The sequence below is a fragment of the Bos indicus genome, chromosome 8, assembly GCF_029378745.1.
Source record: "Bos indicus isolate NIAB-ARS_2022 breed Sahiwal x Tharparkar chromosome 8, NIAB-ARS_B.indTharparkar_mat_pri_1.0, whole genome shotgun sequence".
Taxonomy (NCBI): domain Eukaryota; kingdom Metazoa; phylum Chordata; class Mammalia; order Artiodactyla; family Bovidae; genus Bos; species Bos indicus.
In genome coordinates this window covers 98,004,939-98,020,977 of record NC_091767.1, presented here as the reverse complement: position 1 = coordinate 98,020,977, position 16,039 = coordinate 98,004,939, and positions in this window count along the sequence as shown.

The window sequence follows — 16,039 nt, the reverse complement described above, 5'->3', positions numbered from 1 at the left end:
CTCATCCTCTGTCGTCCCCTTCTCCTCCTGCCCCCAATACCTCCCAGCATGAGTCTTTTCCAATGAGTCAACTCTTCGCATGAGGTGGCCAAAGTACTGGAGATTCAGCTTTAGCATCATTCCTTCCAAAGAAATCCCAGGGCTGATCTCCTTCAGAATGGACTGGTTGGATCTCCTTGCAGTCCAAGGGACTCTCAAGAGTCTTCCCCAATACCACAGTTCAAAAGCATCAATTCTTCGGCCCTCAGCCTTCTTCACAGTCCAACTCTCACATCCATACATGACCACAGGAAAAACCATAGCCTTGACTAGACAGACCTTTGTTGGCAAAGTGATGTCTCTGCTTTTGAATATGCTGTCTAGGTTGGTCATAAGTTTCCTTCCAAGGAGTAAGCGTCTTTTAATTTCATGGCTGCAGTCACCATCTGCAGTGATTTTGGAGCCCCCAAAAATAAAGTCTGACACTGTTTCCACTGTTTCCCCATCTATTTCCCATGAAGTGATGGGACCAGATGCCACGATCTTAGTTTTCTGAATGTTGAGCTTTAAGCCAACTTTTCACTCTCCTCTTTCACTTTCATCAAGAGGCTTTTTAGTTCCTCTTCACTTTCTGCTATAAGGGTGGTGTCATCTGCATATCTGAGGTTATTGATATTTCTCCTGGCAATCTTGATTCCAGCTTGTGTTTCTTCCAGTCCAGCTTTTCTCATGATGTACTCTGCATATAAGTTAAATAAGCAGGGTGACAATATACAGCCTTAACGTACTCCTTTTCCTATTTGGTACCAGTCTGTAAGAAAATAAGTAACTGAAAATAAAGTCCATTTCAAGGACAGACTGGGATGTTAAAACTATCTTAGCCATGATAAAGGAGGATCCATCCCAGAAAGTCTGCCTCAAGAAAAATGTTTGAGGTGAAATCTGACCCCACTTCTAAAATTTCTGGCCCTAAGTGTCTCATTTGTTAAGATGTATGAAAGGGTGTTTGCCCTGTTTATAGTGCTCAGCAACTTTGAATACCATTCTCACACTAGGGGAATATCTTTATAAATTTTGCTTCTTCAAGGAAGAAGCCAGCATTTTCAGGACATACGCATATGACTACAAACTCTGTTAGCCAGAGCTAATCATGTGAGATTTCATTTTATTTGGAGCAATCTGAGAATCAGCTGCTGTAAGAACTCCATCTTTTTTCTTTTTTAGTGCAAGTGATGATGTGGCATCTGTTTTGGGGATCAGCAGTTGCTGATTATTTGTGTCTGGGTCCTATGGGTGGTGGTGCAAGCCATGGTGTCTATTCACAGCTAAGATACCTTTACTGGAGTATGAATATGTTGCTCCTGGCAGGTAGACTCCAAGCTGGATCCCAGGCTTTCTTCAGAGGTTCTGTGTACTATTTCAGTAAATGTCTTTTCTGCTTAAATTCGATGGAGGTTCTTATAGTTGCAACCAAGAACTCTGACTAATAAGGGGGACTTAATTATTACAACAGGATGTTAAATGTGATTCTTCCAGTTCCCTTGTAATTTTAGCAAAAATCCCAAAGGAGAAGAAAAACATAATAGGTACCTTTCCTAAAGCAAGGTACCAGGTATCTCTGCCGTACCATCTGAGCAACTATAGATCTGGTTCTGTTGATGTTAGCCAAGTCCCTTTCTAAGCTATATAAATTGTGGAAGCTGAATGTCCAGGAGAGTGATGGATTTCATTGGAGAGAGTTGTCTTTATCCCACGGATTTCAATCCAAATGAGAGAGCCTTTGAAGGAATCCTCTTAGGAAGTTTGATATTGTGTATCTCCTCTAGGTTGAGGGGTAAGGAAGCGGATACTTAACTCATTCCTTGTCTGTGACTCCAAAGGCCATGATTCAGTGATGCTCATATTTTCTCCACTGCCTCATTGGGGGCTACTACCAGATAAAAATGTATATGCATATATTCATAACCAAGTCATCTAGTTTGTAATCTGTATACACTGCTCACTCCCATCAGCTTTGTATAATCTTTTCATTGTCTTTTTGAGGCCCTCCATTAAAAAAAATTCCCTGTAGGTGTTACTGTAGCTAATGATCTGGAGTGAATGGATCCCAGTTCTTGCTGTAAAGATTTTGGTGCCTGATAGGAGGAAAAGTTAAACAGCTCTACCACCTTCTCCCCTGTTATCTCCCCCACCTCCCCAAAACACAGGTGTCATATTTGGAAATTTGATCATATCAGGCAAGTATAAGTATCCATTTGTATTTGCCCTGACTTCTGGATACCCCTAACTCAGTATCTAGCACATGCTGGGTGCTTCTTTCCTAGAAAACATCCATTGTGTTTGATATCAGTTTTTATATCAGTAGCTGACAGCATTTTCAGCAGCCTAAAATGATGATTAATGCTTATGACTTTCTGGCGTCCAGTAATGTTATCCCTCACTTTCACTGAGGCTGGCAAGGACAGAGATATTGCATTTGTCTTACAAATTTGCTGGGGCAGAGCCAGAGTAAACATTGACTGAAGGTTCCATTTAAGGCCAACTCATTAGAATTTTAGCCAGTTTGCAAGAATAATCTCAATTAGCACAGCTCATTAGACTCTAATTGGACTTTAAGCCCTTCCTGTAACCTGGTAGCCTCAGTGGGGCTCCTGAGGATGTGGTCGGGGGCGGATGTCTATAGGATTGTGTACCTGTGGATGTGCCAAAGAGTTAATTTTCCCATGGCAGGGTGGAGTAATCCAAGGAAAACAAACAGGGCATCAGACTGGCTTGACAAAAACATTATGATTATAAAAGGCAATAGGACCCAAGCTTTGCGTTTAAAAAAAAAAAAAAAAAGATTTCTTTTTCTTTCTATCTTATCATAGTCAAAAGATGCTACTGATGTTAATCTGTGCTCAAGACTGGTCAAAGAAAATGTCTTTGGAGAACCGCCACTGCTCTCTCATTCCAGGCTAGCTTTAGGTAACCTTAGGATGACTTACTCGGTATTACGCCCGAGCTCTGTCCTGGCCCTAGTCCTAGCCAGTACCTATTAAGTGCCTGCAGCAGTGTCTGAGGCATCTCTTCACTCCGGAAGGTATTTGTAAAGTGTCCAACCCAACCCATGTTCCGCTTAACTCTTTGTAGATGCCGGTGTTCCCCGTTCCCTTACCATCCTGGAAGTTATGAAATATTTTAAATGTGTTGATTTTGGTTGTGAAATACATCACCTCAAGACTCAGGACACCTACTATCTTTTTATGTGTTTGATTCCCAGGAGTTCATAGACTTGGACGAGAACCTGAGGTCCCACCCAGTGGAACTTCTATTTGCAGAGCATTCATTCTCAGGTGCTCATCGCCTTCATTTCCAGTAACAAGGGCTCCTCCCGTCTTCCTGTCCTCCATCCACCCCGTCTTTTGATTTCTGAAGCCGCACTGACTATGCTGAATGAAGCTCCCACACAAAGACTTCCTTGACTCTCTTCTTCAGGTGAAGAGCTCCTTTCTTCTTCAACCAGTCCTTCAGTGGTGCTGTTCTGAGATCCTTCACCATCCTGACTTACAACTCTCCTCCTCTTTGTTACTCTTTTCTAGTTACAGTGAAAGGCTTAAAACAGAGAACACCCTTTTTCCTGCACTCCACCCCCAGCACAGCATAGGATATATTTTTACCTTTCTCACCCTGCCCTTTATACTTCTGTTGATAGATAGTCAGCATGTGGTGCCTTTAGCTTTACTTTTGTCAGACCTTTGGTGCATACCAAGCATCATAGCCTACAAATGTCCATATGGTCCATATGGTCAAAACTATAGTTTTTCCAGTGGTCATGTTTGGGTATGAGAGTTGGATCATAAAGAAGGCTGAGTGCCAAAGAATCGATGCTTTTGAACTGTGGTGCTAGAGAAGATTATGGAGAGAAGTCTTTCTGTAAAGATTTTGGACAGCAAGGATATCAAATATTCATTGTTTAACCCAAGTGAAATGTTTAATATTCATTTAACAATATTCATTGTTCAACCCTGAATATTCATTGATGCTGAAGCTGAAGCTCCAGTACTTTGGCTACCTGAGGCAAAGAGCTGACTCATTGGAAAAAACCCTGATTATGAGAAAGACTGAAGGCAGGAGGAGAAGGAAGTGACAGAGGATGAGATGGTTGGATGGCATCACTGACTCAATGGACATGAGTTTGAGCAGCCTCTGGGAGATAGTGAAGGACAGGGAAGCCTGGCATCCTGCAGTCCATGGGGTTGCAAAGAGTCAGACACACCTTACTGACTGAACAACAGCAATAAAGCATCATATCAACCAACCTCTCATACCCTGGCCTTTTCAATGCAGCAGCTCATTTGTGTCTATCAGTGCTGCGGTGACCCTAAGAGCAGGACTATGTGTCAGCCACACTTAACTTTGTCTTGTTGTATGTGGATGGTTGGTCTTAGTAACCCTGTCAGCATTGAGAAATAAAGACTGTCCAAAGCTGTTCCTTAAGGTGAGGTGTAGTCCCTGCCATTCACCTCTTGTAACATACTGGCTTTTACTCAGAAAGCCCAATTTATGATTTTTCTCACTCCCATTGAATTCCAGATTCTAACCTTGTTTTCTGCTCACAGGGCAGTGTCTTAGAAGTGAAGAGAGCTTTGGAGAGGGTGAAAAATAGAGGAGATATTCTTCAACTCTTTTTCTTCCTTTGCTTTCTTTTCAGGGATTGAATAGCATCCCCTCAAGAATGCAGTCATAGTCTTTCAAACTTGAAATGACATTTTTTCTCTATTACTTATAATCTCATAGAGACTGGGGATGGGGAAGGCAGAAAGTAGTCAGCGTACCATAGAGGAGAGATCATGACATTAGGATCTACGCTGCTTCCTGGGCACTGACCTATGTAGTTTCGTGGGGCCCTATACTTAGAAGAGCCCTGGGTTTGGCTTAGTGCTCAGTCATTGCCATCTTGAAATTCTTAATTATTGAACAACGGATCCTACATTTTTATTTTGCACGGGGCCCAATAAATTTTGCAGCTGATTCATCTTGATTATGGAGAAGGCAATGGCAACCCACTCCATGGGGTCGCAGGGTGTCGGACACGACTGAGCGACTTCACTTTCACTTTTCACTTTCATGCATTGGAGAAGGAAATGGCAACCCACTCCAGTGTTCCTGCCTGGAGAATCCCAGGGATGGCGGAGCCTGGTGGGCTGCCGTCTATGAGGTCACACAGAGTCGGACATGACTGAAGTGACTCAGCAGTAGCAGCATCTTGATTAGGAGTGTTTCTCTCTCTCTCTCCCTCCTCATCTCCAGTCTTGGCATATTGTTTCACCTTATATCTGCTGTAAGGAAAAGAATAGTTTCTATCTCTGGCAATCTATGAATCTAAAGCAGAAAAGACAGAAAAACGGAGTGGTGGACTCTGTCAGGAAAACTCATATATATGGAATCTAGAAAGATGGTACAGACGATCATACATACAGGGCAGCAAAGGAGACTTGGATGTAAAGAACACACTTTTGGACTCAGTGGGAGAAGAAGAGGGCGGGATGTTTTGAGAGGATAGCATTGAAACATTACATTACCATGTGTAAAATAGATGACCAATGTGAGTTCAAGGCATGAAGCAGGGCACCCAAAGTCAGTGCTCTGTGACAACCCAAAGGGATAGAGAGGGGAAGGGAGGTAGTTGGGGGGATTCAGGATGGAGGGGACACATGTATACCTATGGCCAGTTCATATTGATGTATGGCAAAAACCATCACCGTATTGTAAAGTAATTATCCTCCAATGAAAATAAATTAATTAACTTAAAAAAAAAGAATTACAGGTAGAACTGAAGCTTCATATAGGTCTTTTGAACTTAGTTGGTCCAGGTTTATCATTTTATATTGGAGGAAACTCAATTCTTAAAAAAGAAAATTGTCTCCTCAAGTCCCATAATCCACTGGAGTGGTGAGGATGACTCTACTCCCCAGAGGAGCCCACCAGGAAGGTAGCTAATGTAGCCATCATGGCCACTGTAGGCAAGGATATAGCCAATGAAGGATCAGGGCGAGGGAGATAAGACTGTTTCCTTCTTATTCCAGTGCCTGCCTTTGCTGCTTCTACTCTCTGAAGCATACACATATACTCCAGATAGATTTATGCAGCTTTGTGCAAAGTTCCAGTGATAAATCCAAACCACTCCAAGCCCTAGGTAGAAAATCAGTCCCAGTGCTGTAGAGAAGTATGGAGCTGCCTGCCCAGGCCAACCATGCTTCCTCTGGAGAGTCCCAGGATTGGCTTGCCCTTTGCATGCCTTAGAGGTACTTTGTCCTTCCTGACACTGTTCAGTCTTCCTCCTTCCTGTAATCCCTCTGACTTTCAACATCTCCTTTTCCAAATGTCAGTATCCCCTCCATGTCTTTCTTTTCCCATAGTTCCTCTTCCCTTATACATGTGAAGGCCACAATCCCCTCTGGTGTCATGTAAATACTCATGACTTGCAGCATCTGCCTTGAGTGCAAGCTTCTCTCTAACCAGCCTTCTTTGCTGCTTGAGTGACAAGCTGAGGCTAAGGTCAGAGGGAAGAAGAATATAGGGGTTTAGGGAGGGGCTTCTCCATAGAGGCGTGGACAACTCCCATCTCACTTTTCCCCCCACCATGTTCCCCCAGTGAAGCCTTCTTTGCCTGTTAGACCAGTTTATGTTTCCAGCTATGGTTTCAGGACCTGATGCTGCCACCTCACTGCTTGCCTTTTAGTTACTATGGCATGTTCTGACCATATTCTACCTTAATGTCAGTATAAAACATCCCTGCAACACTTCTCATGAAACCAGACCCAAGAATCATAGAAAGAGATAATGGATGGAGACCCAGTGGACATTCTCTCTCTTAGGTGTGGATAAGTATAGAGTTCCCTTTCAGTGTGTCCTGCTGCTGCTAAGTCGCTTCAGTCATGTCCGACTCTGTGCGACCCCATAGACGGCAGCCCACCAGGCTCCTCTGTCCCTGGGTGTGTCCTAAGCTTGATCATATTGTGTCTAAGGGGGATGATTCATCAATAATCTTCCTATTTTCACTATTGAAACAATTCTAACCCAAGCCAGTTTCCATTATAATGGAGAGGAATTCTCAGCCATGTTGAATGTGTTAATATTTAAGGCAGAGGTTGAAGGGGATGGAGAACATAAAGGCAGTCCTTCAGGGAACACACATCCTGATTTATGGTCCACTGCAGAGGTTACGGACAAGGGGTTCTGATTGCATCTCATGTTATTTCATCCACGTATATAAAAATTATCCTGGGCCAAACTCAGTAGTAGTTGTTGTGGGTACAGAGAGGAGTAAGACAAAGTTACTTCCCTGGGTATGTGTCTGTGGGAGCATGCATCTGTATGACTGGGTGGGGGCGTTGTGGGTTGGGTAGTCACTGTAATGCCAGGCTGAGTGAGCCTGGTTAGTCCAGTTAACTCCGTTAAAATGCAGGAAGATCCTTAAAAGAAATGCCATTTGGGCTCTAAGAGAATCTAAACGGTTGATCAGAAGAGATGGTAGAAAGTGTGTTTCAGTTAAGTAGGATAGAATAACAGAGGTCTGAAAGGCAGAAGGTATTTTGAGGCATAGGAAGTCATTGGTCTGGAGAGGATGATTTATTAGGTATTAAAGGAAGTGGAGAAAACATTCTGGAGCCAAACCAAGGAGGAAATTTACACTTTAGCTAATGGTGGAGATGTGGTCCTAGGGGAAGGGATCTTCTACTTCTTTCTCCTATCTCCAACATCCTAAGTTAAAATTCATGTCCAAGATAAGAAGGCTGAACACAGAGAAGATGAGATCCATGGTCCCCATGGGTCCTCCTTCAAAAGGCCCGACCAGCTCTCCTGCTTCCTAAGGATTTAATCCACAAATGTTTTTTTCATATCACTCTTTCAGCAAAATTTCACCTGTGTGTCAGCCAGTCTATGTATCAATACTAGATTAAACCATAACTGAATTTCTGCTGTTTCAAAGTGCTCTGTTAGATGTTGGGAAGAGATATCAAACTGAATAAGACAAGTAGCCTTGTATGCCAAGTTTATACTGTATTTTTACAGTCATTCTATGAGTTTTGTATAGATGATAAACTGAGGCTTTAAAAGGTTAAGTAGCTTGCACAGGATCATGTAGATAGTGAGTGGTAGAGCCTGAATTCAAACTCTGGAAGCTCCTGGATCTCACTTTCCTAGTCTGTTATCTGAGGAGACTATAAATACATCATAGAATAGCTGAAGATTAAATGAAATAGTGTAAGTAAAACCCTGGCGCAGTGCCTTTCACCTAGTTGTTATTTTTATTGCCATCTACAGAGGTAGTGCATGGCAGAGCTGGGAAACTGGGGTGCAGGGGTATCTAAGCTGCTCCCAGGATCATGTTCTTCTTGCTGCAAGATGATGCAGCATATTTAGGTTTAGCTTCTCAACATAAAAACTGAGGGTATAAATAGACTAGAGAACCAAGTGGCTTGAAGTGATGCTGGAAAAGTGATTAGCAAAGTAGATGACTAGTCTGAAGTATGTGCCAATCTGCCATTCTTCAGGATTTACTAAGCTCTCTCCTAGGATCAAGTCCAATTCCAGTGAAAACCTGCATCCAGCAACTGTTGGACTTGAGCTCCGATGGCCTGCCTTCAGATAAGAGCAACGTGACTTTGTGCTCATGGCTTCCACAGCAGTCACCACATCCAAAAAGGCTTTGGAGCTTGGCAGATTTAGGCTTACATCCTAATTCCAACACTTGTGTGCTCTCTGATCATGGGTTAGTTACTTAATTTCCTTCAGTTTCAATTTCCTCCACTGTCAAACAGGCATACTAATACCTACTCACAGGGTTGTTGTAAGGTTAGATGAAAATTAAAATTATATACTGCACTTGGTACTCTATCTAACAGAAGCTCTCGACGAGCTTTTGCTTTAGGTAAGTTTACATCTTTTGTAAGAAGGTTGTTGATAAGTCTTGAATAACAGTCCCTCTCGTATGCATACTTTTATAAGTACTTCTTTGGAAGAGAGAGTCACTTCTCCCAGTCCAGCTCTTTCTGTGACTTTACAGAGAGGAATATACATGAAGCCAGTAGGAAGCCCAGAAGAGATTTGCCACCCCAAATTTCATGCTAAACAAGCCCACTGCACGGAAACCTGCACTTACAGAAAGATAAATCAGAACGCAGTGACTCCCTTCTTCAAGGACTTGGAAAGAGTACTTGAAATGTGTCCAAAAGTAGTTTGGGAAGGCTTTAAATATAAAATAAAGCATAAATTTTAAATTAGGATCCTGGGTAATTATTTAAAATTTATCTTCCATTTTATCGTGTTGTTTCGCAGGAAAAGATAAAAAAACAATTAAGTAAAAAATGTAAAAAGGATTAAATATTTTAGAAATTGTCTTTCTTCAGCTTTCTAGGAGCACACAATTCAGTTTAGCACGTATACTCATTTTCCTGTATTGTTTCCTTTGAGCTGTCCATTTTTCAGTTTCTCTCATTGCACTTTCTTCTTAACTCCATTATTCCTTATTCTATTCTCTCCTTTTGTATTTTTAGGTTATGTCTTTTGAAGGCAAAATACCTAGTTCATTTGGTGAGTTAGTCAAATTACTGTTTATTCAATTATAGGAAAAAATTCAAAACCACAATACAAAAAAAAAAAAAAAAGAACCTAACAAAAGACCCAACTCGCCCTCACCACCAACCACAACCAGCAAACTGTACATACGGACTTTCTCTCAGGCACCGAGTAGATCAGCTTCAAAGAGCTGACTGTGCTGTTCAGTTTTTGTTGGCAGTGGTGGTAAAGCCACTCGTTTTTTGTTGATAAAGTCAGCTAAGTCAGTTCCTCATCCATTTATTCCCCTCTAATTCTTAGAGTTGAGTATCCTTTCATGGTATGTCTTATTCCTAGAGTGACTGAATTTTTCAAACAATTAAGAACTGATTTTTAATCCTAACCTTGTCACTTAGGATCTAGTCACATAGTCTGTGACTCTGTTTCCTTATCTGTAAAATGGGGTACTACTATGAAGATCAATTAGATAAGAGATGAGAGCCCTTTCAAAGGCAAAATGATGTAAACATGTGGTGATTATTATCCCTTGTTGAAATCCTACTGCAAAACTATTTTTCCAAAGATGCAATAGTTACTTTTAACAGTCCATGGACTCATTTGGGACTAGAAATATAAATACCAGCTACTATTTATTTAGAGATATCCTAAGCCTTTCTTGAATAATAAATTATATATGAGGAACATTGAAAAAATTCTCACTTTACTGCATTTAAAAGCATGGTTTCTGTTGATTTCCTAAATAATTCTTAACTCCCAAATTCTTATTCTTGAATCAGTTTAGGACTACTTCCTCTGTTCTTATAGGTTACAAATCTGAAATCCCAGAATTTAAAGACATGGGGCATCAGATTACCATATCTATTCTTTATATGAATTTTTAAAGAACATAAACCAAATCTGACTTAATCCACCCCAATTCAGCAAACCATTGATGAGCATTGTAGTGGATGCTACATATCAGGAAAGGGACTGGAGAGTAAAAAGTTAAACATAGATTGTAGAGGATGATGTGTGCGTGTGCAAGGGAGCTTGCTGAAACTTTTTTCCACTAACGTCATGAGAAAACAGTAATTTAATATTTGTGCTGTAAGACTTCATGTTTTATAAGGTGCCATGCTTTACTTTTATTGTATTTTCATAGCAATCATATGATATATATTTTTTATATTATATATTAATATATATCGGAGAAGGCGATGGCACCCCACTCCAGTACTCTTGCCTGGAAAATCCCATGGATGGAGGAGTCTGGTAGGCTGCAGTCCATGGGGTCGCGAAGAGTCGGACACGACTGAGCGACTTCACTTTCACTTTTCACTTTCATGCATTGGAGAAGCAAATGGCAACCCACTCTGGTGTTCTTGCCTGAAGAATCCCAGGGACAGGGGAGCCTGGTGGGCTGCCGTCTATAGGGTCGCACAGAGTCAGACACGACTGAAGCGACTTAGCAGCAGCAGCATTAATATATATATAATGTTAATATATTATGTATATATTACATATATATTATATCGTGTATAATATAATATGCATGTATATTATATAATATAATACATATAATTACATATATAATACATATATTATATATAACATATAATGTTATATATATTATATATATTACATATATTATATATATACACATATATTACATATATAAAATATATATTACATATATTATATATAACATATATGTGTATTATATATGTAATTATATGTATGTATATATTATATATAACATATAATATATTATTATATATTATAATATATTACATTTATATATTATATATTACATGCATTGCATGTAATATATTACATGTTTTTACATATATTACATGTATTACATGTAATATATTACATGTTTTTACACATATATTTTACACATATATTACATGCAATATATTACATGTTTTTACATACATATTACATGTATATATTATATATAACATATATAATATATATTATTATATATTATAATATATTACATCTATATATATACACATATATATTACATATATAAAATATATTACATATATTATATATAACATATATATGTATTATATATGTAATTATATGTATGTATATATTATATATAACATATATAATATAATATATACATACATATAGTACATATAATAATATGTGTATTATGTATACATATGTATACATATAATTACATATATAATACATATGATATATAATATAACATATCATATGTATTATATATATTATTATATATGTGTATTATATATAATACATATATATGTATTATAGTACATGTGTAATATAATACATAGTATAATACATATGTATTATAATACATATATATAATACATATATAGATATTATATATAGAATACATATATAGATAGATAGATAGCTTCCCTGGTGGCTCAGACAGTAAAGAAACAGACCCAAGTTTGATTGCTGGGTCGGGGAATGGCAATCCACTCCAGTATTCTTGCCTGAAAAACCCCATGGACAGAGGACCCTGGTGGGCTATAGTCCATGGGGTCGCAAAGAATTGGACAGGACTGAGCAACTAATACTTTCACTTTCATATATATGGCCATACTTAACTCTTATTTTATCTTCACAGTAATCATACAAGATAAATATTCACTATTTCTCTATTATAGGTGAGAACCTTGAGTTTAGCAAGGTTAAAATTTTGCTTAAGTGTGAGTCCCCAGTTACTCAATAACAGAGCCAAGATTTACACACAATAGCCTGCATCTAATTTCTGTTTTTTCTTTCTTACACCACACTGCATTCATCTTAAGAAAGATAATACATTCATCAAATAAATTATGGTCTCATTTTACTGCTTTAATTTGGCATAAATAACATCTCTTTCTCCTTGCCAAGTTCATTAGTACTCATCTGTCTATTCTCATGATATACTAGACATACTAGAGCTTTGAACTTCTTGAAAGAAACTAACTGTCTAAATTCAAGGTATTATTTTTTGCTATTACTATTAGCCAAGACAAATGAAAAGTGATGAATAGAGCATTTCTTGTCTTACCAGAACCCTTTAATTAAGGAAATTGGTTATTTTCATTCCCTGTAGCTATGTAATGATTAATGCAACACAGCACAGTTCATTCAGAATGTAGGACATATCTCACTATGACCAATCAACAAGTGTAGTTATCTAAAGAGAAAAGAATAGAGACCAGACTGGACCCAATGCTGACATCTGATTTCTGTAGTGAACCACCATGATGAATTTTGCAAATTATAGAGAAGCTCTTTACCTCTAGTGTTGGGATCATAAAATTATCTAGTGGAACCAGTTTTGAGTAATTTTTTTTTTAATAGGTAGAAGTGAAAAAAAATCAATTTTGCCTACCAGATCAAACAGAAGATATTAAAGGGATGATAAATAGCTTATTAATACTTCATCATGCAACACCATTTCTAGTTATACAACAAAGGTGATGAATAGTTCTCAGCATAATATAGACAAAGAATTGTAATCAGTTCAGTTCAGTTCAGTTCAGTCGCTCAGTCACGTCTGACTCTGCGACCCCATGAATCGCAGCACGCCAGGCCTCCCTGTCCATCACCAACTCCCGGAGTTGACTCAGACTCACCTCCATCGAGTCAGTGATGCCATCCAGCCATCTCATCCTCTGTCGTCCCCTTCTCCTCCTGCCCCCAATATCTCCCAGCATCAGAGTCTTTTCCAATGAGTCAGCTCTTTGCATGAGGTGGCCAAAGTACTGGAGTTTCAGCTTTAGCATCATTCCTTCCAAAGAACACCCAGGGCTGATCTCCTTCAGAATGGACTGGTTGGATCTCCTTGCAGTCCAAGGGACTCTCAAGAGTCTTCTCCAACACCACAGTTCAAAAGCATCAATTCTTTGGCGCTCAGCCTTCTTCACAGTCTGACTCTCACATCCATACATGACCACAGGAAAAACCATAGCCTTGACTAGACAGACCTTTGTTGGCAAAGTAATGTCTCTGCTTTTGAATAGCAGTTAAATAACTTTGCCTCAACTAGTAACATTTTGGCAGCTGGTGGGTGCTGTGGGTATATATCGACATATTCAATTAACTGTCTTCATTCTTTAGAGAAACTGGGATGCTACTTAGTAGCTGTGTGATCTTGGATGATTTACCCAAATTCTCAGAGATTCAGTCTCCTCTTCTGTAAAATGGAGGAAATAATATCCACATCATGAGTTTCTATGTATGAAGCATTATGTTTGATTGTAGGGTCCAACTTGAGTGAGCGGATAATAAATTGTAGTAAAAGATGCAGATGTTGATGGTGGTACTTTGGCACCATGCTTCAACCACCCTTTTGAATAGGCCAAGAAAGTATTTCTTAATCACTAGTCTTTGAATTCCACTCTCAGGGGTTGGGTCTCAGCCAAAGCTCTGGCTCACTTTTTAGGAATTTGGTTGTGACGCACAGCATCACATCCAATCCTTTCTTTCTGTCCCTAGCCTCTAGCACAGCCTCTGCTTAGAAGGAGGCAATGAGAACCCTAAAGAAAGGGTCCTATTGCACTGTCTGTTTTCTTTGGATATTTGAAGGCCAATCACTTGGTCCTTGGGATCACAGTATCTCAGGCTTCTTGTTCTTCTGGGATCCTGATGGAGTGTCTGTTGAAACTGTCCCCATCTTGGGGCTCGTGACTGGGGTCGGATGAGTGTCAGAGTTTTAATTAGACTTACTTCTATGCCACTGACTTCTGATCCTCACCCCTGGGCTCAGAACTTCTGAACTCCAGACAGCATGACAGGGAAAATAATTGATGATTGTGGGTCCCTGTGGACCTTAGTAATCTTGCATCAGAGTTAATGAGACTCCACTGTGTCTCCAGCACTGGAGACCATGGATCTCTCCAGGCAGTATGTGCGTCTCACTCTTTGCTTTATCCCATGTCTCATCTACTGCCTCTTAAGTTTCAGCTTCTTGAATTTTCAGTGAACTGAATTTTCTGACTTTGGTCTTTAGCACTGTACTCAATACTGATGATGATGAAGATGAAGATGATAATGATAATGAGAGTGATGGAAGGAGAGAGAGAGAAAATGCAGAATTAGAAGGGGACAAAGTAAGTGAAAGTCACTCAGTCATGTCCGATTCTTTGTGACCCCAATGGTCTATAGAGTCCATGGAATTCTCCAGGCCAAAATACTGGAGTGGGTAACCTTTCCCTTCTTCAGGGGATCTTCCCAACCCTGGGATTGAACCCAGGTCTCCTATTGCAGGCAGATTCTTTACCAGCTGAGCCACAAGGGAAACCCAAGAATACTGGGGTGGGTAGCCTATCCCTTCTCCAGTGGATCTTCCTGACCCAGGAACTGAACTGAGGTCTCTTGCATTGGAGGTGGATTCTTTACCAACTGAGCTGTCAGGGAAGGGGACAAAGGTAGTCAGCAATTATGGGATACAAGCCATGACCCAGTGCTGGATGTTCAAGAGGACAGTGGATATTACACAAACTATCAACTAGAGGATATTGAGATTTGAATCAGAAAAAGTGTTTACTCCCATGATTCACATCAGTTCAGTTCAGTCACTCAGTCGTGTCTGACTCTTTGCAACCCCATGGTCTGTAGCACTCCAGGCTTCCCTGTCCATCACCAACTCCCAGAGCTTGCTCAAACTCACATCCATCGAGTTGGTGATGCCATCCAACCATCTCATCCTCTGTCATCCCCTTCTCCTCCTGCCTTCAATCTTTCCCAGTATCAGGGTCTTTTCTAAGGAGTCTGTTCTTTGCATCAGGTGGCTAAAGTATTGGAGTTTCAGCTTTAACATCAGTCCTTCCAATGAACACTCAGGACTGATCTCCTTTACGATGGACTGGTTGGCTCTCCTTGCAGTCCAAGGGACTCTCAAGGGTCTCCTCCAACACCACAGTTCAAAAATATCAATTCTTCAGCTCTCAGCTTTCTTTATAGTCCAACTCTCACATTCATACATGACTACTGGAAAAACCATAGCCTTGACTAGATGAACCTTTGTCAGCAAAGTAATGTGTCTACTTTTTAATATGCTGTCTAGGTTGGTCAAGGCTTTTCTTCCAAGGAGAAAGCATCTTTTGATTTCATGGCTGCAGTCACCATCTGCAGTGATTTTGGAGCCTTCCAAAATAAGGTCTCTCACTGTTTCCATTGTTTCCCCATCTATTTGCCATGAAGTGATGGCACTGAATGTTGAGTTTCAAGGCAACTTTTTCACTCTCCTCTTTCACTTTCATCATGATCCACATAATTGCATAAAATTGATCATGGTGGTGGTGGTGGTGGTTTAGTTGCTAAGTCGTGTCCGACTCTTGTGACCCTGTGGACTGTAGCCCACCAGGCTCCTCTGTCCATGGGATTTTCCAGGCAAGGATACTGGAGTGGGGTGCCATTGCCTTCTCCACCGACCAAGCATAGCCAACATTAATTAAATACTTTCTGTGTGCCATTGTTGTTCTTAGCAGCATACATCTATTATCTCATTCAAGCTTTCTAACAATCCTATGAA